This window comes from Chiloscyllium punctatum, chromosome 16, assembly GCF_047496795.1.
Source record: "Chiloscyllium punctatum isolate Juve2018m chromosome 16, sChiPun1.3, whole genome shotgun sequence".
Classification (NCBI taxonomy): Eukaryota; Metazoa; Chordata; class Chondrichthyes; order Orectolobiformes; family Hemiscylliidae; genus Chiloscyllium; species Chiloscyllium punctatum.
Genome location: NC_092754.1, coordinates 4649190 through 4671305, shown reverse-complemented (window position 1 = coordinate 4671305; position 22116 = coordinate 4649190). Strand labels below are relative to the sequence as shown.

The 22116-nt window shown below is 41.7% G+C and overlaps 1 protein-coding gene across 13 annotated transcripts in view; it reads right to left on the bottom strand.

Annotated features, from left to right (window-relative positions):
• Positions 1–22116, bottom strand: part of casz1 (castor zinc finger 1) — a 390214-nt gene that overhangs the window by 346629 nt on the left and 21469 nt on the right. For all 13 annotated transcript variants that reach the window (XM_072586051.1, XM_072586063.1, XM_072586065.1 and 10 more), the window contains exon 2: positions 5721–5849. The gene's annotated coding sequence lies outside the window, so the exon portion shown is untranslated. The remainder of the gene's footprint in view (positions 1–5720; positions 5850–22116) is intronic.

Genomic DNA, 22116 nt, shown 5'->3' with positions numbered 1-22116 from the left:
AGGGTATAGACTGGGACAGGAGGATAGAGAGTGCTCCAGAGAGAGTAAATGGCAATGCCTTTGAGGGATTTAGAGGAAAAAGCAAGAATTTTGAAATCCACATAAACAGAAATTCAATGGACCAAGCATTCAATCTTATAATTTGGATCCCAATATAAAAAAAAACTACAAGAATTCCCAGGCACCACACAATTCAAACTCAATCAGTTACCAACCAAAGACCAATCAGATCTCTCTCCATGCAGCTGGTAATATGGAATTTCAACACCCCCAAATCCTTCTTCCTCCTTTGGAAATTCCATGATTCCAGTCTAAACAGGTAGCCCAGATTCAGTCAGCAAGTGTCTCCCAATTATTCGCATATTGCTGCTTATCACTGTCACTATGTTCAGTCCAGCATGTCCCTAATAGCCTCTTGTGAAACATTAATATTGTATAGTAATGGGACTTAAATTTGCATTTGGCTTCATCAGGTGGGATTAATTAAGCCAAGGTGCAAATATTTCAATTTGGCCCTTTTTCACTTTATGGTTTATAAATTGTCTGTGGAAATTCTGATCCAAGCACGGTTGTGTTTTTTTAAATGAGTGATGCATTTAGGGATTCAGCTGTCCAAGCGACTGTGTACATCTAATGAGCAGATAGTGTCATTCATGAATATAGTGTAGCTGGGGTATATGGCAATCCGCCAAGGGGTATATCCATGTGTACGGTACACTCAGGCATGCTTTTACACAAATGAATAAATAGGTGCAGCATGGGTCACTTTTAATGAAATTACAGCAATTATGTAAATCTACTAGCCAAATAAAGACTAAACAGTACTGGAACATCTGGGTGGGAAATCGGCTCTTTACAGTTCATTCCATGCTGTTAGCAAGTGTTTATTTCATTGACAATAAATTGAAACAAAAAAAGCTATCAATTGTTACATTCATTCCACGTTAATTGAAAACATTTGGTCGGGAATTCCTTGTACAGCAAAGACCTCATTCAAAGTTTATTCCTGCTACATTTACAGTGACAGTTCTATCCAGCCTTGCTCTGCTTTGGAGTATTTAGCTTACAGTGCCCCAGGAATACCCTAAAGAAGTTTTATGAATGTCACAACGTGCTGTGAAGTATTTGAATATGATGAAGCAGGGATTACGAACAAGGAACAAGAGGAGGCCATTCAGCCCTTTGAGCATGCTCCCCCATTAATATAAGATCATAGCTGATCTGCTTTTAACCTCAACTCTACATTCCTGCATATCCCATTGATAATCTTTCACCCACCTTGGTCATCAAGAATGCATCTATGTCAAAGGAACAGAGGAAGACAGTAAGAGCATTACTGTCACCACTAACTATGCCCCTAACAATGAGCAGGAAGAGATCCCATTTCCTCTCCAGAATCCAATTCACAGTCAGTTTTGGAAAAGACTGTGATATTTCACCTACTTACAGGTGACAAAGAAAAATCCTCATTTTTTTTTGTTAAGACACCACGGAACCCCTTTGAATAGACTGGCAGGTTGCAGAATGGATGGGGTAAGTGCTTCTTAAGAGGACTTTTTTTTGTTGAAAACACTAAACATAACCGTGTAAATGAGAATCCTCAGCAAGTGAATAAAACGTACTGACAAATAAATTATTCACTTAACAGGAATTGACCAGAGCAGCAAACAACGAGAAGAACTGTTATTGGGTCCTGACAGCTTTACAGTCCTTCAGGCAATTTGGGAATGGTCTGAATGGTTACAAATGAAAGTGTGAGTGACATTAATTAAGCCAGGCAATTTAAGCTACAGTATAAACACAGTACAGAACTCCCTTTGAACATGTATTGCATACTATAGACAAAAGAGGTGACAATGCTGGCAGTAGGTTCTAACACTGAATGGTATAAGATTAAGGCCTGGCATTGAGATGAACAAGTAGCCCATTAACCCCTTGTCACTGAGTCCTCTTGTCAAGGATTAAGGACAGACCAGCTGTATTCTAAACATTTTAAACCAAACACACTTTAGGTGGAAACAATGAGTGTTTTACAGAAGAAAGCTTTTCTCTGTTTTTTTTTGTGTGGCTTCGACATGTTATGACAGCCATTACCCTCATTGGCAGAATCCCTCTTTATTGGCATACCATAATTGTAATTTAAAACTGTCAAAGAAAATTAAAGCGATATGACACTTGTTTAAAAACATTCAAGGAATTATAATTGTAACGACGTTTTATGTGGTTCCTTTACAAATACATTTGGATTGCTACTAACTCCTGCTTGAAGACCTGTAATTAAGGATAGCGGCTGTTCTATTTGGTACACAGCTGTCATAATATTTCATTAAATATATCCTAAGCACCCCCTGTGACAAGGTTAAGGTGAGTAAAATACGTTTCTACATGTGTTCTCTGATCACATTATCAAAGGATAGCTAACTCCTTAACCTGGTAAGGATTAAAATAGCATTTGTTTAAAAGCAGAATGGAAACCAAACTCTGCTCTGGAGCTTGTTGGTTTTTTCAACGTACAGTTGTAGGACTAATCATTCTCCATATATTTTATAGGACTATTACACTGGATGTGCACTTAAGAAAGGGATACATTAGAAGATGCTCAATTGACAGATTGCTGACAGGAGTTTACCCTGTGACTGCACCAGAGCTACAGAACCAATTGTGATTGGTGAATAATGATCAATAAGCTACAAAATAAAACAGAAAGCGAAAAATGTTTTAAGGTTATCGCTATCACCTTCACTTCAGCTACTGCAAAAATAAAGGGCCCAGTGATATGTCCTTTAGTTTCCTGCAAAGTGTCTTTACCACCCACAGAAGATTTTCTCAGCCATTTTGGAATCCCATTACTAGAGACTGAAGTTAAAATTATGGTCAGATCCAGCTATGTATTTCAATATCTTGTCACACTGCTAGTTCCATGTTCCAACTCTTGAGTTTTCTTTGATGAATCAATTGCAAGGTATTAGGGACCAGACTTCATGCTAACTCCACACTGCACTGGCCCACTCAATGCTTCTTTTTCTGGTTGCAGTGGAGAATTAAAAACAAATTCTGTGTTTTGAGTCTCTGTAATAAGAACCTGCGATGAACCTGTGACAAATTTATTTGGTATCAATAATTATTCTCTGACTGAACCAGTCCTGGAGATTGACTGAGGTAAGACATTATTCGCAGACCCCCCCCACTTGAATGAATTATGCAAATAAAAAACAGTCAATAACAAAAACTGTATTCCACTCTCCACACCCTTCAAAATCAGCATTAACAAATAAAATTTGCTGTAAACAAACTAATGTATTTAGAACAGAAACAAGGCTTTATATTTACAATAATAGGGAAGTTCACTGGACAATCTATCAGTCAACTTCCTGATCAAAGTTAACAACGCTGCTCTCTCCAGACAACGGAAAAATCCCAGCATCAAATTCTGATGTTTCTGACTTAGTTAATCCTACAATGTCCTTATTACCCCAGCAAGGCTGTGGGGAAACCAGCCCAGGATCATGTAACTCACTGCCATGCTGTGAGATACCAGTGGAGAATAGAGGTTGATTTGGCCCAGTTGTGAAGCCACAGCAGTTGAACAGTTTGCTCACGACATCAACGTGAAGCAGGTACATTTGGTCAGCTAGTCCCAGGCTGCTGTGGGATTGCATGCTGTAACTGCTTTCAAAAGAGGAGGTAATTATTCTTCTTAGAAAAAAGAATGAGAGACAAAAGCTCCAGCCTAGACTGTTGGGATATAAAATGTTTAGTCATTCTTGAAACCGAGTGGGAAAACTTGAGAGAGTGTGCCTTGAGGGTGTCCTTAAGAGTACATTGATTGGGAGGTTTATCTGTCATTTATCTATTCCTGTGCCTGACCTGGAGCACTGAAGGAGAGTAAGTGGTAATGTTACTCCTTATGTCCTTTTCCATCCTCCTTCAGTTCTGAAGAAGGGTCACTGGACTTGTAACATTAACTGTACTTCTCTCTTCATAGATGCTGCTGAGTTTCTCCAGCATTTTACTTTTACGATGCTCCTTAATATGTATATTAAGAAAGAGACCTTGGAGTGCAGGTTCATAGCTCCTTGAAAATGGAGTCGCAGGTAGATAGGATTGTGAAGAAGGCGTTTGGTATGCTTTCCTTGATTGGTCAGAGTATTGAGTTAGGAGTTGGGAGGTCATGTTGCTGCTGTACAGGACACTGTTGGAATATTGCGTGCAATTCTGGTCTCCTTCCTATCGGAAAGATGTTGTGAAACTTGAAAGGGTTCAGAAAATATTTACAAGAATGTTGCCAGGGTTGGAGGATCTGAGCTACAGGGAGAGGTTGAACAGGCTGGGGCTGTTTTCCCTGGAGCGTTGGAGGCTGAGGGGTGACCTTATAGAGGTTTATAAAATTATGAGGGGCATGGATAAGATAAATAGACAAAGTCTTTTCACTGGGGTCGGGGAGTCCAGAACTAGAGGTCATAGGTTTAGGGTGAGAGGGGAAAGATATAAAAGAGACCTAAGGGGCAACTTTTTCACGCAGAGGGTGGTACGTGTATGGAATGAGCTGCCAGAGGATGTGGTGGAGGCTGGTCCAATTGCAACATTTAAGAGGCATTTGGATGGGTATATGAATAGGAAGGATTTGGAGGGATATGGGCCGGGTGCTGACAGGTGGGACTAGATTGGGTTGGGATATCAGGTCGGCATGGAGGGGTTGGACCGAAGGGTCTGTTTCCATGCTGTACATCTCTATGACTCTAAATGTAAAATAGAAAGAAGCATTTTTGTGCATTATAATGAGAGCATTTATATTTTAATGCAGAAATGACACTCAATCCTCAATTAAATTGGATCAACAACCTTAAAGGAAAGTAACAATCAAAATCCCTGATTCCAGGTGGAAGGTGCAATACACTCAACGTTTCAACATGCAAAGCTTGTCTGCAATGGGGGATTATCAGAGTTGACACAGGCTGACACACTGAAAGATCAATGAAACTAATGCCCTCTTTCCATTCAGAGCATTCCTGCAATATCTGTCCTCACAGAACAACAGGATCAGGCCATTCAGTCCATTGAGCCTGTCCCATCATTCAATTGGATTGTGTCTGATCCATACCCCAACCAATAGCTTCAAAGCCTGTTAGAATCGAATGGGAAAAGTGGACTTTATCCAAGTGCTCCTGCATTGGCAGCTTGGATTCCTCATCTACCCCTTTCAATGCTGATGCAGATTTGCTAAATCTATGAAACTAATGACACACTATCACACACATTCCTCCTCCTGGAGGTTTGAGATGGTAACCCAAAGCCCTTTGATTCGTTTTCTTAAGAGACTTAGCGCAAGAGATTAGAAAACCCATTGTAGCAAACAGTCTGTAGTGCAATGCAGCAGTTTCCATTGAACTAACGCAAACAGGTTTCTATCTGAGCCAATGCATTGTATTCCTCCCCCTCTATATCTGCTTCATACAAAAAATCAAGCTCCCAATTCTTACAATTTTGTAATTCGGAGAAAGGTTGTTAAGCACACAATGTTTTTGCAAAGCAGTTGTCTGTATTTGAAAATATTGCTTGCATTATGCAAAGTTAAGACCAATTATTGTTTTCATTCTTCTATTACAGCAGGCTATTGATTAATTCAGTGCCATTAATAATTTTCCTCAGCACTGTGTTTACGACTTAAATACAGCCTCAATGAATCATGTATTGAATCTATTGTAATCTATGAAGCTTACCTGCTCTTCAGCGGTGGGAAGCTTGTCTTGTAACCAGGTCTTAAGCTATGGGAGGTCACTCTGCACTAACCAATGTTGCTGTCCATGTTACATCCATGAGTGGTTTCAAACGGACAAATATTTCTTCATCTGTAGGGGAAATGTTACATCAAATTAATTCTTAATTGTGGTACTTTGCGATTCTATTCAATTGGTGAAGATCATGTGAAAGGAAGATATTAATAGGTGGCATCATCATGGTATAAAGGGTGCTCTCATTCTGATTGGCCAAGATCATTGGCCCACGTACTTTCCTCAGTGTGCGTTCGGGATAGGGGAGGGGAGTGACACAAAGACACATGTAATACAAATCCAAGGGCATCCTGATGGAAACTATCCTTGAATTGAGGAAAAATGTCTTCACCCAGAGCGTGGGGAGCCTGTGGAATTCTCTGCCACAGAAACTGGGTGAGGCCAAAATACTGAATGCTTTCAATAAGGAGTTCGATATAGTTCTTAGGGCTAAAGGGGTCAAAGGGTATGGGGAGGAAGTGGGAATTGAATTGAATGATCAGCCATGATTGTGCTGAATGGTGGAGCAGGCTCAAAGGGTTGAATGGCCTGCTCCTGTTCAATCTTTCTATGTTGCTATAGCCCTCAATGGATAGTGGGGGATAGTGGGCTATCCCCCATCTCAACTATGAGACAATATTTGTGAGGTTTAACTCTTGGTTTATGTGGCAATGTACAAGAAAAAACTGTAAAATACTCTTGCAGGCTATAATGATGCAGAGCAAATTGGAGGGATTTTGTGTCGGCATTTCAAGAACCGTTAGAATCTTTGCTTTAAATTACATCAGAACACAAATAGGCCATTCCGGTCCGGTCCTAGTCCAGAACTCGAAGGCATAGGTTTAGGGTGAGAGGGGAAAGATATAAAAGAGACCTAAGGGGCAACGTTTTCACACAGAGGGCGGTACGGGTATGGAATGAGCTGCCAGAGGAAGTGGTGGAGGCTGGTACAATTGCAACTTTAAGAGGCATTTAGATGGGTATATGAATAGGAAGGGTTGGAGGGATATGGGCCGGGTGCTGACAGGTGGGACTAGATTGGGTTGGGATATCTGGTCGGCATGGAGGGGTTGGACCGAAGGGTCTGTTTCCATGCTGTACACTGCTATGACTCTATGTCAGCTCCTCATAGCCCTCAACTCCCCGAAATCTATCTCACTCCTACTTAAACATTTTCAGTAATCGAATCTTCACAACTCTCCAGGGTAGGGAATTCCAGAGATTTACTACATGCTGGAAGAAGAAATTCCTTTGTTTCTCATTTTCAAATGAGTGCCATTTATAATTAGATTAGGGTCCCAAACCGCAGTTGGGGGGTGGGGTGTGGGATTGCAAAGGGTCATGAGCTGTAGGCTCCAAGGGAAATAATGGCCACTGTGGACAGTAATGGCTGCTGTGGAGTCCTCACTGAGGTACACAAGCTAACAGGACCCACACTCTTTCTCGCCCTCTTCCCCTCCATCCTCACTGTTCTGACAGGCCTCTCTCTATCCCTCCAACCTCAGTGTTCTGGCAGACCCCACTGTCTCTCTCCTCCCCTCACACTCCCTTATCCCTCCATCCTCATTGTTCTGACAGGCCCTGCTCTCTTTCTCTTTCTCACTCTCTTGTTCTCATCCCTCCATCCTCATTGTTCTGACAGGCCCCACTCTCTCTCTCTCTCTCTATATCCCCCCATTCCTCACCGGTCTGACAGGCCCCACTCTCTCTCTCTCTCTCTATATCCCCCCATTCCTCACCGGTCTGACAGGCCCCACTCTCTCTCTCTCTTTCTCTCTCTCTATCCCCCCCATTCCTCACCGGTCTGACAGGCCCCACTCTCTCTCTCTCTTTCTCTCTCTCTCTATCCCCCCCATTCCTCACCGGTCTGACAGGCCCCACTCTCTCTCTCTCTTTCTCTCTCTCTCTATCCCCCCCATTCCTCACCGGTCTGACAGGCCCAGCACTTCCCCTGCCTCCACAGGCTCTGTTCCCCCATCCTGAATCTCACCCTGACGACTCTCACTGAGAGCTCGTGACATCCTCAAGCCTCAACATGGGCTCGGAGTGTGTGAAAATATTTAGGAAGCGCTGAATTAGATAATTTGTTGAAATCCGTGCTTTAACAGTGGAAACATAAAGAAACAAGAAGGTTGGGGAATTTCGACCCTCTGTAATGTTATCAGACTGATGGATGATGGATGACAGCAGTTAAGTCTGTCTTGTGTTCTCCAGAATTATTTCACTACAGCACTTGCATCAAAAGAAATGTCAGAAGCTTGGAATCTGACAGCTGATTCCCATCCAGAATTATTTCAATTTCAACCAAAATGATTCATTGCTGGTGTTTCCTATATAATGATACATCCAAACAGTTCATGCTGTCAATACACTCCATCTAACAAAGCACTACACAGCTTGAGTCAGCTGCTGGTGGGCTGAGAATGGGAAATACAAAGACAGGAGCGATTTTGACAAGAAAACTGAAATTTCAAACCTGTTAATTATTCCGAAAATGTCTCAAAGTACCTTTATCAAGAAACCCAAGCTGAGCAAATAAGTGAGCTGTTGCATCAGTAAAGAATGGCAAAGACTGGTTTTCTACAAACATTGATTCCATCGAGGTCCCCAACCCTCACAGAAAATGGTTTTACTATAAAAGCAAAGTTATGAGCTGGCCCAAAGATCCAAGTAGGCTGGAATCATCTTGCTGTCATTTCCAAATCGGTTCAAATCTCTTCCATTCTCCGCAGTCCACTCCCACCTGTTTCCATCAAGTTCCTCTTGGAATCGTGCCAAACCTGAGCTGGTGGGACGTCCTGAAACTCAGGGCAATAACGGGTCTCCAACTTGATTATGAAGGCTGGGCTAGAAGTTGCTTTTCCAATCCTGGACCACTGTTACAAAGTGGCTCACAATCCCTCAAACATGGACAGACACCCAACAGTTTTGTCCCACAGGGACATTTCTTTTTGTTGCACTTTAACCAGTGTATTGGTCGATAAAGAAACTAGTGGCTGAGGATTATTGGCCTCCCCATTCTCATAATTTGCATAAAGCATAGTGTAATAATCCATAATAAACGCCACACCCTGTGCATAATTCTTCAATTTGGTTAAATCTGCACAGACTCTCTGGAGTCTAACAAAGCCACAACCACCCACTGTTATATCTTTAATTCCATTATTTTATTAAAGGTGTTGCAAGAGAATGAAAAGGCAAGAATGTATGAAATGGGAGAAAATTCAACAGCCACAGTGTCTGCTCTTTCTAGGAAGCCAAGTGCTGCTCTGCACACTAATGGGCTTTCCCTAACTTGTAAAGAAAAATTAAATTGATACAGGAATTTAATGTAATATTGGGTAATATGCACAGTGCTGAAGATGATGGGTTAGACACCAGATATTTATAGAAAATAATACATATTAAACGCTACAAGAATGCAAATGCACAAAATACTCTGCTTAAGTGTGGTATTACTGTATGAATGCTTAATGTGTTTCACTTGTTTAATTTGTTAACATTTTACTAACCTGCTGATAAACAGGTTAACATCACTTAAAACAGTGGGCAAAGTCGTTTCATACAAATGCACTCAGAATTTTAATGTTTTTCAGCCAGCAACTTGAGAAAAATGACTGGAAGCAAACTTTTCGAGAAACTCAAACTTTCTGAAAATCCCCCTTGGTGCAATTGGCCATTGGACCAAACCTGCTGGCGCTGTCCACTGAGGGAACACTGTGTCAAAATGATAGACAGTCCTGTTTGAACTGATTCAGCTCCTAATCATTTCAAGTGCAATACAGACAACAGGCAATACATTAGAGACCAGAGATTTGTTGACACACACACGTCTAACCCCTTCCCTGTTCCCTTACCCACACTATCTCCCCCAACACCCAAATACCCTGTCCCATTTGGGAAGGCTTCAGTCAGGGAGGTGTCCTGTGTACACAGGTGATAGTGCTACCTCACCTTTCACATGGTACATTAATAGGAGCTGAAGTATATCTGTTCTGGAACCTCACTGTTATCAGGGTTTATGGGCAAACAGGAGCCTACTGTTGATTTCTCTCTAGATCCTTCCTAATCATCTCTCTCTTGTCCCCACCAACCAGCTCCCCCATCCCCCACCTTAATCCCCAAGTACCACTCAGAGCAAACCTACAACATGCACCCTCCAATGCTGCCCAGGTACGTGAAAGCTGATGCCAGCTTGATACATTCGATATTGATCCTCATGCAAAATGTGATGCTGGGGGCATACTCTGTGGCTGGCTAATGTCTGCCACCCAGGACTAACCAATATTACCCCTAGGTTCTCAGAACCCCAGTCCTACCAGCACTCAGAATTATTGTCCTTTTGGATTTGAACAATTGGCTTTCACAAAGAGTTAAACAGCTGTGGGGTACGGAGATCCAGCTGAATGAATTTGCTGTTGAGCAGAGCCACTGATTGGAACAGCATAAGACATGAAGAATTCCCAAGAGGGGGAGAGACCCTTTCACTTCATTCCACCGAAAGCCAAGGTGATATTTTTGCATCATCACCGATTGGCGCAGTTGGCATTGGCCATGGCATAGATTCTCCCACAAGGTCAATGTGAGAGCAGCCAGAAATCCATTCATGGGACTTGTGAAAATGGAAAACAGAACCTAAAGATAAGTTCAAAAGATTACATTCTGATAACTTCAGGATATTATTTTTAACAGAGCACATGACAAAAGCAACTGAACTTCAAACTTTATTGTAAAGAGAATTGGGTGCAGAAAACAAAGCTTTTCATTGTCTACCTGGTGCCTGTGATGGGTGACTGATTGATTTAGTTATCTTAGTACTGACAACATTCTGCAGTTGTCCAGGTTTAACCTGCAGTGTTCCACAGGGAACAGGACTGGGTCCACTTTTGTTTGTCATTTATCTAAATGATTTGGTATTGCAGATGACACCAAAATTGGCTGTCTAGTGGGCAGTGAAGAAGGTTATCTAAGACTATAAAGGTTAAAAATCCCACAACACCAGGTTGAAGTCCAACAGGTTTATTTGGAAGCACTAGCTTTCGAAGCACTGTTTCTTCATCAGTTGGTTATGGAGTATAAGGAGCAGTGCTCCGAAAGCTAATGCCTCCAAATAAACCTGCAGGACTATAGCTTTTTTTAACTTTGTCCACCCTAGTCCAACTCCAGCTCCTCAAAGTTAAGATTACAAGGAGATTCTGATCAATTAGGTCAATGGGCTATGGAGTGACAGATGCAGTTTCGTTCGGATAAATGGGAGGTGTTGCAATTTGGTAATACAAGCAAGCTCAGCACTTACACAATTAATAATAGGGCCTTGGGTAGTGTTGTAGAACAGAGAAATCTGGGGTTCAAGTACATAATTCTTTGAAATTTGCATCACAGGTTGACAGGGAGGCATTTAGCCAGCTTGCCTTCATTACTCAGACCTTTGAGTATAGAAGTTGTGACATCATGTTGAGGTCGTACAGGACATTGGTGAAGCCTCTTCTGGAGTATTATGTGCAGTTCTGGTTACCCTGTTATAGGAAGGATGTAGGAGATAGCGATGACTGCAGATGCTGGATAGTCAGAGTTGATAAAATGTGGCGCTGGAAAAGCACAGAAGGTCAGGCAGCATCCGAGGAGCAGGAGAGTCAGCATTTCAGGCATAAGCCCTTCATTAGGACTGGGGAGAGGAAAGGGGGCTGAGAAATAAATGGGGGCATAGTTCCATCCCCTCTACTTTTCCCCAGCTCCACCTCCTCGCCCCCTATTTATTTCACAGCTCCTTTCCCCCTCCCCAGTCCTGATGAAGGGTCCTGCCCAAAACATTAACTCTCCTGCTCCTCAGATGTTGCCTGACCTCCTGTGCTTTTTCCAGTGCCACACTTTATCAGTTCTCTTATAGGAAGGATATTATTAAACTGGAGATGGTTTAGAAAAGGTTTACCAGGATTCTTCTGCCTGGAATTGAGGGTTTGAGATATAAAAATAGATGCGAAAGACTGGGACTGTTTTCACTGGACTTTGGGAGGTTGAGGGGTGACCTTACTGAGGTTTATAAAATCATGAGGGGCACAGATAAGGTGAATGACAAGAGTCTTTTCTCTAACGTGGGGGAGTTCAAAACTAGGGGGCATAGTTTTAAGGTGAGAGGATAAAGATTTTTAAAAGGGCATGAAGGGCAACATTGTTATACAGAGGGTGGTTAGTGTGTGGAATGAACTGCCAGAGGAAGTGGTGGATCCAGGTACAGTTACAACATTTAAAAGACATTTGGATAAGGACATGAATAGGAAAGGTTTGGAGGGATATGAGCCAAGCGTAGGTAAGTGGGACTAGTTTAGTTTGGGATTATGTTCGGCATGGACTGGTTGGACCGAAGGGTCTGTTTTCACGCTGTATGACTCTATAAGTTTGAGAATGAACTGGAATTTTATAAGATGCACCAGACAAGAGATCACATCAACTTTGTTCTGATGATATCCAAATCTCTTTTATCTCCCAAACCAAACTGATGCACATTAGTTCAAAGGAATTTTCTATTTTCTTTACAACGAGCAAGAAGACTGTAAAGAATGCACTCTGAGCAGTTTGTGAGGTATTTGCCTTATTTGTGAGTCAAAGTCCATCAATATAAGGAAATGGCTTTTCTGTTCTGAGCCCCTATCAACAAGTCACAGAATTGTTGACTTTGAGATCATAAAATGGTACCGACAGAGCCAAAATGACTGGAGAAAAAAAATGTGGCATAAACCAGTTCTTTAATTAATATGGTTTGCAACACAGATTGTAAAATATTTAATAAGCACTCACAAAAGTATTGGTTTAACTTCTACATAACAAGAAAGGTGGAGGTTGTCATGGCAAAGGCACCTCATTACGGAGACACACCCTTTTTTAATGTGATTCATATGGTTATTGTCTCTGACAATTAGCATGACAAACTTTATCCCGCACACAAAAAAATTACTGGCAGTTTCTGGACAAACAGCCTATTGAACTTTAATCACACAATTCCACCTCAAACTGACTGAATTTACAGTCATTCACCAGAGTGAACATTGGTCAAACACCATAAAGTTGTTTTCTCTCTCTGTTCGTTTTAAACAATACAAGTCCATTTCCTGTTTAAAATGAAAGCACCATAAGCAGCAAGACAAATTCCTCCTGTTTTGTGTTTTTTCTGTTGTTTATATCTTATTAACTACCTGTGGAATGGGTGTGTTTGTTTTACTGCTTACGTTAAGTCATGCTCAAAAAATGTAATGCAAAACATTTTCATGCCATGACATATCACATTGATTTAATATTATGTTTCCTCTTTTCATAAAACTATGCAACTCATGATCTTTAAGTATACCTCAACATACTACTTGATTAGGCCACTTATTATTGCTTTACTTAATCACCAATATCGCAACGAGGTTGGCATGTCCTGCTCTGTCTCTGCATTTTGAAATCTGCATCCCTGTGCACTTTTGAACAATTCTCTTTAAATCAACAAGATTCTTAAAGCTGCAAATGGCACTTTCTGACACTATCTCTAGATTGAAAAATACATAAAAATTAAAACACATTAGCCCCTGTTGAATTTTTGAGCTTATTTGTCTTGGGTGCGTGTTGCAAAGGTATTTCTATCTTATTACATTAACTTATTTCCTGGCACTCTCTCAAAGAGAGATCACTGGTGAGGCCAGTTCTGAAGTATCGTGTCCAGTTCTGGTTCCCTGTTCTAGGAATGAGGTTATTAAGCTGGACAGGGTTCAGAAGAGATTTACCAGGATGTTGCTGGGAATGGAGGGTTTGAGTTAAAAGGAGAGGTTGCATCGGCTGGGAGTTGTTTCACTGGAGCAGAGGAGCTTGAGAGGTGAACTAATCGAGGTTTAGAAAATCATAAGAGGTATCCTGAAGAAGGGCTTATGTCCGAAACGTCGATTCTCCTTTTCCTTTGATGCTGCCTGACCTGCTGCGCTTTTCCAGCAACACGTTTTTAAGCTCTGATCCCCAGCATCTGCAGTCCTCACTTTCTCCATAGATCAGGTGAATGGCAGGTATCGTTTCCCTACGATGGGGGATTTCAAGATTAGTGGGCATATTTCTAAGGTAAGAGGAGAAAAATTTTTAAAAAAACACGAGGATCAATTTATTTACACAGACAGTGTTTCGTGTGTGGAATGACCTTTCAGAGGAAGTGGTGGATGTGGGTACAATTACAATGTTTAAAAGACATTTAGATAAGTACACAAATAAGAAATGTTTGGAGGGATATAGGCCAAGCACAGGCAGGTGGGACTAGTTTACTTGGGATTATGGTCGAGATGGACTGGGTGAATTGAAGGGTCTGTTTCCCTGCGGTATGACTAATACTCTATGGACACCACTTATGCTTCTAAAGTTGGGTTTGAAATTGACAGAGGGCATGGACAGAATTATTAGATTTATACATTATCTAATTTTTAATCCAATTCACTGTTAGTACTGCTTTGCTGGACACTTTACTCAAGACCAGTCAAGTCCCACATAAAATCCAAGTCCAAAGAGGAGACATTCTCAGGATAAAGCAGAAATGCAAAACAGAATTGGCTGACTCAGTTGGACAAGGATTTGAAATCCAGCAGAGATCCCAGACCCATGAAGATCTGTACATTTGGGTTTGCTGTTTGAAACAGAGGTAGATGGTAAGACTCAGTGGGTTGGATAAGAGGAATTATTTCCTTTCCTAGAGAGTCAATGGCCAATGGCATGCACCACAGGGATGGGAGGTGTAAGTGGGGTTGTTGCCGGTCTGAAAACTCCTCAGTGACAGGCCAGTTCCAGCTTTCAGAGTTAAACTGTGAGATTGTGATGAGTCACAATGAACTACAGTGTCCCAAAGCACTGTTCAATTGCCTCGGGGAGTTGGCAAGGAAGCCTGTAGATTTCTCTGAATGAGCTGAAGGTTAGTTTCTCTCTATTTCTTGCCTCTCCCAAGAGATTGTGTGGTTTTGGGGGTGGGGTTGTAGGGGGTGGGTGGGGGGGTGGAGCTTGGTCAATGGTGAACCAGATTACACCTTTGACAAGATAGACTTGCTTGATGAGTGCAATGATTCGTTTCTGATTCTTCATTCCACGTGGTTGTAATTCACTTGAGGAATGGCAGAAAGAATAATCTTGGGCGTCACTGCGATCTGCCGTACTAGCTGTCAGTTTCTCAGCTGCTTGTGGTTTTGGGCTTGCCTTGCTAGATGCTACCATCAGAAAGTTCACAGGATCTGAGAGTCCAATGTATGCCTCTGAGGAGCCTGATAGTGTGCTATCTGTGGCCCAGGTGGGGGATAGCTGGGAGGGTTAGTGCAACATATGACCACTTTGGAAGGTATGAAACCCACAGGATTTATGACATCTATCACCCCCTGCAGCACTGACATCAACAGGTCAGTGGCTATTAACACCTAAAGCAGCTCTACATTGGTACACCATTCACATCATCACTCAATATTGCTGTGTTGGAATATTTACAAAGGATTTACATAATCCAGCTTGAACAAAATGTGTCCTTCATTCAGAAAGTCTGTCCTGAGCATTAATTGGATTTTTGTCTGACTTTCTCAAAATGAGGTGCCACTTTTCGTATAGGGATCACTGGATGGTACTGAGCTGGAAAGGGTTAACCAAGTTTATTTGAGGCCTTGCCAGACCCACCAGATACAGCTAAAGCCATGACTCTGATTCCCGACATTGTGACTCTGTCTAGTGTCCATTCCACAGTGAGGACACTGTGCCTGATGTTGCAAAATATACTCCATCCATTTCAAAATGGATTAACATCAGATCTGGTGAACTCTGGAACTGGCTGGATAGGTTTGCTTTTTGTTATCAGCCTGGCATCGAAAGAGTGTGAAAAGTCATAATTGTCCTGCCTTGCAAACAATACAGTGGTAAAACCAGCCAAGTTTCAACAAAAATACTCTGAATTGCATAACCAGCTTTAGCCCACAAGAATTTTTGGAAAACAAGTAGCTTGTTTGGGCTGGTAGCCATCTGAAAATATCTACAGGTAGCTCAGATAATAGAGGCCTGTGCAGAATATCATCTTGTCTGACAGTCCTTACGATATTTTTATTAAACATTTAAACCCAGCAATAAAAGACTACTCTTTAATTTCACTCTTTTCAGAGATCACAATTTCCTTTTAATTACATTGGAAGTTTAAACAATTGGTAGTTCTCAATTTTTGAAACTGTACATGGGTATACTCTCCTTACATAGATCATTCGCTGTGTGAATTTGTACACACTTAGTGACAGGATCTGTCTAATATTTACTTTGCCATTGGCTTCTCACATTTTAACTTGTTTTTCCAAACAGAGAAAAATATTCAAATTCTTCTTCAGGTTCTTTTTATCACAGACTCATCCCTCTCCTGAAGGACTCATCCTTACTCCCTCAAATTCTTAGCAATAATTTTCTTTTTCAAATATTTATTCATTTTCCTTCATCATAGATTGGACAGCCGTAGATTTGCTGTTGCCTTACAAAGCTGCTTTCACATGCACAATCAGGTACAGACAATGTCCCAATGATATTCCAGGGCTCTGGAATCTTTCTAGTGCAGAGCAGAGAGTGAGATCCACTCCCAATACGATCATGTTCCAAAGATTAATCACACGGGATTTGAATTATTAAATCTGTACAGATCTCTCTCCACAGACGCTGCTGCAAGACCTGTTGAGTTTCTCCAGCAATTTCTGCTTTTGTTTCAGACTTCCAGTATCTGCAGTGTCTTGATTTTATTACAGATTATTATAGATTATAAAGCGTCCCCTCCGAGTGACATTGTGCAGCTAAACTGTGTGCCAATATTCCCTTTGCTTACAATGATAATGAACACTTATATTGTGGCTTCAATGTGGAAAATTGCAGTAAGATTGGATAAAGTAAACTGTACAGGGCAAGAATTCATCCAAAAAAATGGGACTTCAAACATGAACAGAGAAATGGAAGGAGCAGTGCTTAATGGAAGGTGTCCCACAGGGTATGTAGATGGTGACTGAAAGATCAGCCACCAGTGGTCCAGACAAAAAAACACAATACAGAGTTCGAGGACCAGTGGATAGAGAAGCAAATCTGAACATTAAGGAAATTGCAGAGATAGGCTAGGCCGCAGCCAGACAAACATCTGAAGGACAAGGTTTTTAAATTAATGCTCATAAAATGTATAAAATAAATTTACTCCAACTGTAAAATAAAACAAATATTGACTGCAATGTTTCAGCTCCAGCTGGTGAATCATTGCCTCTCGGGCTGCATAACTGACCTAGAATGTGCAATAATGCATATTACATCCTGATATAACACCCCTTTAATAACTCGTGTGATCCACAGTTCGACAATTTACTACCGTAATTCTAAACTGCAGTCAATATTTGTATTATATATATTTATTGTCTCTATAATTATCTCTACAGTAGAGTCTCTGTATAATGCTGATACAAAAAGGATCTATAAGAAAGGGCAGTTATAAAGGGAATGTTTTACACAGTTTGTCTTAGTGCTTCATAAATTACGTGTTGTGTTCGAGGTTGTAATATATATCACTGATTGTCACAGTGTGGAATGCTGCATAGTTAATGTTGGTGAGGTCGCGATTTTGGTGCACTATGGATGAACAGATAATGCCCTCTGTTTTGGGTTAGTCCTGGAGAGGATGGTCACTCAGCCAGACGGAAAACGGATAGCCCTGTTTTATGGGTGACCACTCAGTCACGCCTACAGTTGAAACTGGATGTTAAAGGAAATTTTAAAAATCTGTCATGGTAAGAGAACATGCTACACACACACACACGCACACACGCACACACACACACATATTTTCGCTCACACACAACACTCACACACTCTCTCTCTCTCTCTCTCTCTCTCTAACACACACCACACACACAAGTGCACATACTCACTCTCGCACAAATGCATAGACATGCATTCTCTCAGACACAACACACAAACAGACGCACACACACACACAAACAGGCACTCACATTCACATGCACACAAACACACATTCACGTTCAACTCTAGATTTGGCAAAATGTGGTATCAATGCCATTCTGTCAAAATGTTTGTACAGTCTGAGAATTAGGGCCAGACCATTCAGGGGAGATGTGGGGAAGTACTTCTCCACACACAGGGTGGGAGAGGTTTGGAACTCTCTTCCAGAAACCACAGTGGATGCTGGATCAGTTAATTTAAAATTTGAGTTAGAGAATTTTACCTTAAGAAAAGGTGTTCAGGGATATGTGCCAAAGGCAGATAAACGGAGATAGGCCACAGATCAGCTATGATGTCATCAAAGAGGCCGAATAGCCAAGCCTTGTTCCTTTATTCTTTCTCAACCTTCAACTGGGGTTCAATGACGATTGTCCCTGTCATATACAGCCCATTGTGTCAAGTGATCTTCTGCTAGCTCTTCCTCATGATAACTGCTAGTATTTAATCTTTGTGAGAGCTCAGGGTGGATTATTGTATGAAACTTTAAAATTGTTGTTGAGGTGAGTATATTCTGAGGGGCTGCGGGTTGAACATTCCCTTCTAATGATAAACAGGTTAAATATGTGACTTTCTTCCTGAAAAGAGCCACCCACTAATTAAGTCATATTCCGACAGATGAAATTAGGGGTTTTATTAGCGGGCTGTTAATTATGGAGAAATCCCAACCATTTTTGCTCAATAAGGAATTTGGATGGAGCTGGGTTTCAGCTCAGTAGTGGTCTTATTGGACAGGTGCACAGGCTTGAGAAGTTGAACGGCTGTCCTACAAATTTTTATCAGAAGTCACACCACACCAGATTATAGTTCAACAGGTCTATTTGAAATCACAAGCTTTTGGAGCACTGCTCCTTCATCACGTGATGTCTTCATCTTCACCTTCATCAGACGAACTTCACCTGACGAAGGAGCAGTGCTCAGAAAGCTTGCGATTTCAAATAAACCTGTTGGACTATAACCTGGTGTTGTGTGACCTCTGACCTTGCTCTCCGCCAGTCCAACACCAGCACCTCCACACCAAAGTTTGGGCCTTTGTAATGTCCAATTGGTGTAGATTCAGACCCTCACGTTGACTGGCTGAGGCTAGACATGGCATTTCCAAGTTGACAGGAAACCATAGTCATAAGGGTTTATTCTTGGGGGATGTCTGCCTGTGCCATCTGTCTGCAAGCCCAGCAAATCACAACCAGCCCACCTGTCGTAAGTTCAAACCTCATCAGTGAAAGCTGGGAAACTGAACTCACAAAATAAAACAGAGGCCTGTAGATGCTGGAGTTCTCAAACAGAAATGGCTGGAGAAACACAGCTGGTCTGGCAGCTTCTGTTCTGGTCGCCACATTACCAAAAGGACGCTTTGGAGAGGGTGCAGAGAAGGTTTACGAGGATGTTGCCTGGTTTGGAAGGTGCAAGCTATGAAGGGAGGTTGAGTAGGTTAGGTTAGGTTTATTTTCATTAGAAAAAAGGAGATTGAGGGGGGACCTGATTGAGGTTAACAAAATCTTAAAGGGTATAGACAGGGCGGATAGAGACAAGCTTTTTCCCAGGGTGAAGGATTCAATAACGAGAGATACATGCGACAAGTACTTCACACAGAGAGTGGTGGGTGTTTGGACAATGTTGCCAGCAGAGGCGGTAGAGGCAGGCACGGTCGATTCATTTAAGATGCGTCTGGGCAGATGCATGAGTAGGTGGGGAGCAGAGGGATACAGATCCTTAGGAATTGACTGACAGGTTTAGACAGTACATTTGGATCGGCTCAGGCTTGGAGGGCTGAAGGGCCTGTTCCTAGGCTGTAAATTTTCTTTGTACTTTGTTCTTAGAAATTGACTTAACATTTTGGGTCCAGTGACCCATCATCTGAGCTGTTCTTCTTCTGTTCTTGTTTCATGAGAAAACCTACTGGATGTTGGCATCAGGGACAACGATCCCATGAATGTGATTGCTTTGCCACTTGGTTCACTTGTGTCTTACCAGGAAGGGAAGCTGCCAGTTTGCTCTCAGCCATTTCAATCCTGTACTAACATGGTTTGCATGGTGCTTTCTGGATACTTGTGTGTGTGAGCAATGTATAGAGCTTGATAGCATTTGTCACACCCCAAGAATGCCACATCTAAATAAATAAATCAATTAATCCCATTGTTATCATGCTTTACAAAGTTTTGGTTTCTGCTGCCTGAAAATAATAATTGAGAACGGCTTTACTATTTAGTATAATTTCTCCCACTCAAAAGGGGCTTGTACCGGGTGGCACAGTGGCTCAGTGGTTAGCCTTGCAGCTCCAGAGACCTGGGTTCAATTCTTGCCTCGGGCGACTGTCTGTGTGGAGCTTACACATTCTCCCCGTGGGTTTCCTGTGAGCTTTCTGGTTTCCTCCCACAGTCCAAAGATGTATGGGTAGGAGGATTGGCCATGCCAAATTGTCTGTAGTGCAGTGTAGGTGGGTTAGCCACGGGTAATGCAGGGTTATGGGGTGGGTCTGCTTGCGATTCTGTTTGGAGGGTTGGTGTGGATTTGATGGTCCAAATGGCCTACTTCCACAATGCAGGGAATCAATGACACTGTCAACGTAATCCAACAAGTTATTGACAGCAGAATGGCTTTCTAAATCTCCTTCTTTGATTTTCAGCTTTAATGTTTGTTGTACGATGCACTGTTATCCTTTATTTGAACAAACAAACATTTTAGAATGAAGCAGAGAAAAGAAAACCCTTCTCCACTACTCCTCCTGAGCTGGACCATCTCTGGAACGATAGTTAAATGGTGGATTTAGCCCTGTCTACATTGTTGTTGTACACAAAGCAAGAATCCAATTCTGTGAGGAGATGGAAAAACCTAAAGATAATAATTACTGTCAGACAGCTTGAAAAAAACTACAATTAAATATCTTAAAAAGTTTAGTAACAAAGGAGCTTGAATTCAAATGCAACTTTTGAATAAACAGAGTCCTGTGCAGAAATGAAAGTTTTGTTGATAAAAATGCTGCCAAGTCTTAATATTTACAGGTGCTTCTCTGCTTATAGTCATGAATTGAAAGTATCTGTGAAATCCAGGATTTTACCAGCAGAAGTCACTGCATCATCTCAGTAACCAGTTTAAATTGAATTCTTAAAATGCATTTACAGCAAATTGGAGAAATGGACCTTTTTTTTTGATTTGGACTGTGAGAGATATCGGACGTTTTAAAGTGAAGAACTGTATTCCTATGATGACTGCAGCAGAAGCAATCCTATAACATTTCCTTCACTCTCTGTGAAACTGCTGGGGAAGATCCCAGATGCAGTTGAGTAACCCGCAATGCTCAATGGAATAAAGTACACCCACCTGTGACCATTGCCAGGTCTGTCAGGGCAAGGGAATAGTGATCACACCATCTTTAGTGGGTGCAGTGAACGATGGGTTAATGAATAGCTGGTATGGAAATCAACGCTGAATTAATGTAAGCTCTTTTATCCATCAGTTGGTGGGTCTATAAGAGTTAAGTACAGATGGTGTAGGGGGTGGGGGATGCTGTTGTTGATCTATCCAGGTTGGTGTTCTATAAAATCCTCCACACTACATCTCATTGCCTTAAATTACTTCAGAGTTAGGCATCCATTACCCAAACCAGGAGCCAATTCCAGGTATTGATCACTCTTTACAGCAAAGAAGTGCTTCCGGAGATCAGCCTTGAACCTGCCTTTTACTAATTTATACCTCTGCCCCTTGTCCTGCAATCATGGTTTAACTTGAAATATTGATTCACCTTTTCTGTTCCGCTTAGACTCTAATATATCTCCATACGGCCCACTCTCATTCAACTCCTGTCAAGGCTGAATGGTCCAACATTTTCCAACATATCCTCGTTTCTCTGTCCTCTTAATTCAGAACAGCACCTGACAGTATTTCTTTGCACTAGAAGGGAGACACTTCCCTTTGCATTGGACACAAATTAACAAGGTCTGCACAGAGCCCTCCCTCACCCCATCTCGTGATTTTTCTCTTCTCAATGCCCAGGGTTAGTTGGGTTGGATTTTGATTCATGTTTGCTCACAGCGGTTAGGTGTTCCCTCCAGGATCAGACCCTTCTGTCCTGGGGGCAGTTTGACCACCTGCCATCCCGTTGGAAAATTCCCCTAAATTACAGTTGAACTTGCCTGAGGAAATCTCTCATTGGGTGACGAGAGAAAGACAGATTGGCCTCGGAGGGTATAAAATATTGGTTTACAAAAATGACACCTGGACTTCAGAGGTTATGAGGAGAGATTATACAAATTGGTCCTGTTAGAAGGTTAAGGGCAAATCTGATCAAAGTCTTCCAGGTATTAACAGGAAAAGACAGGATAGGTAAAGAGAGACTATT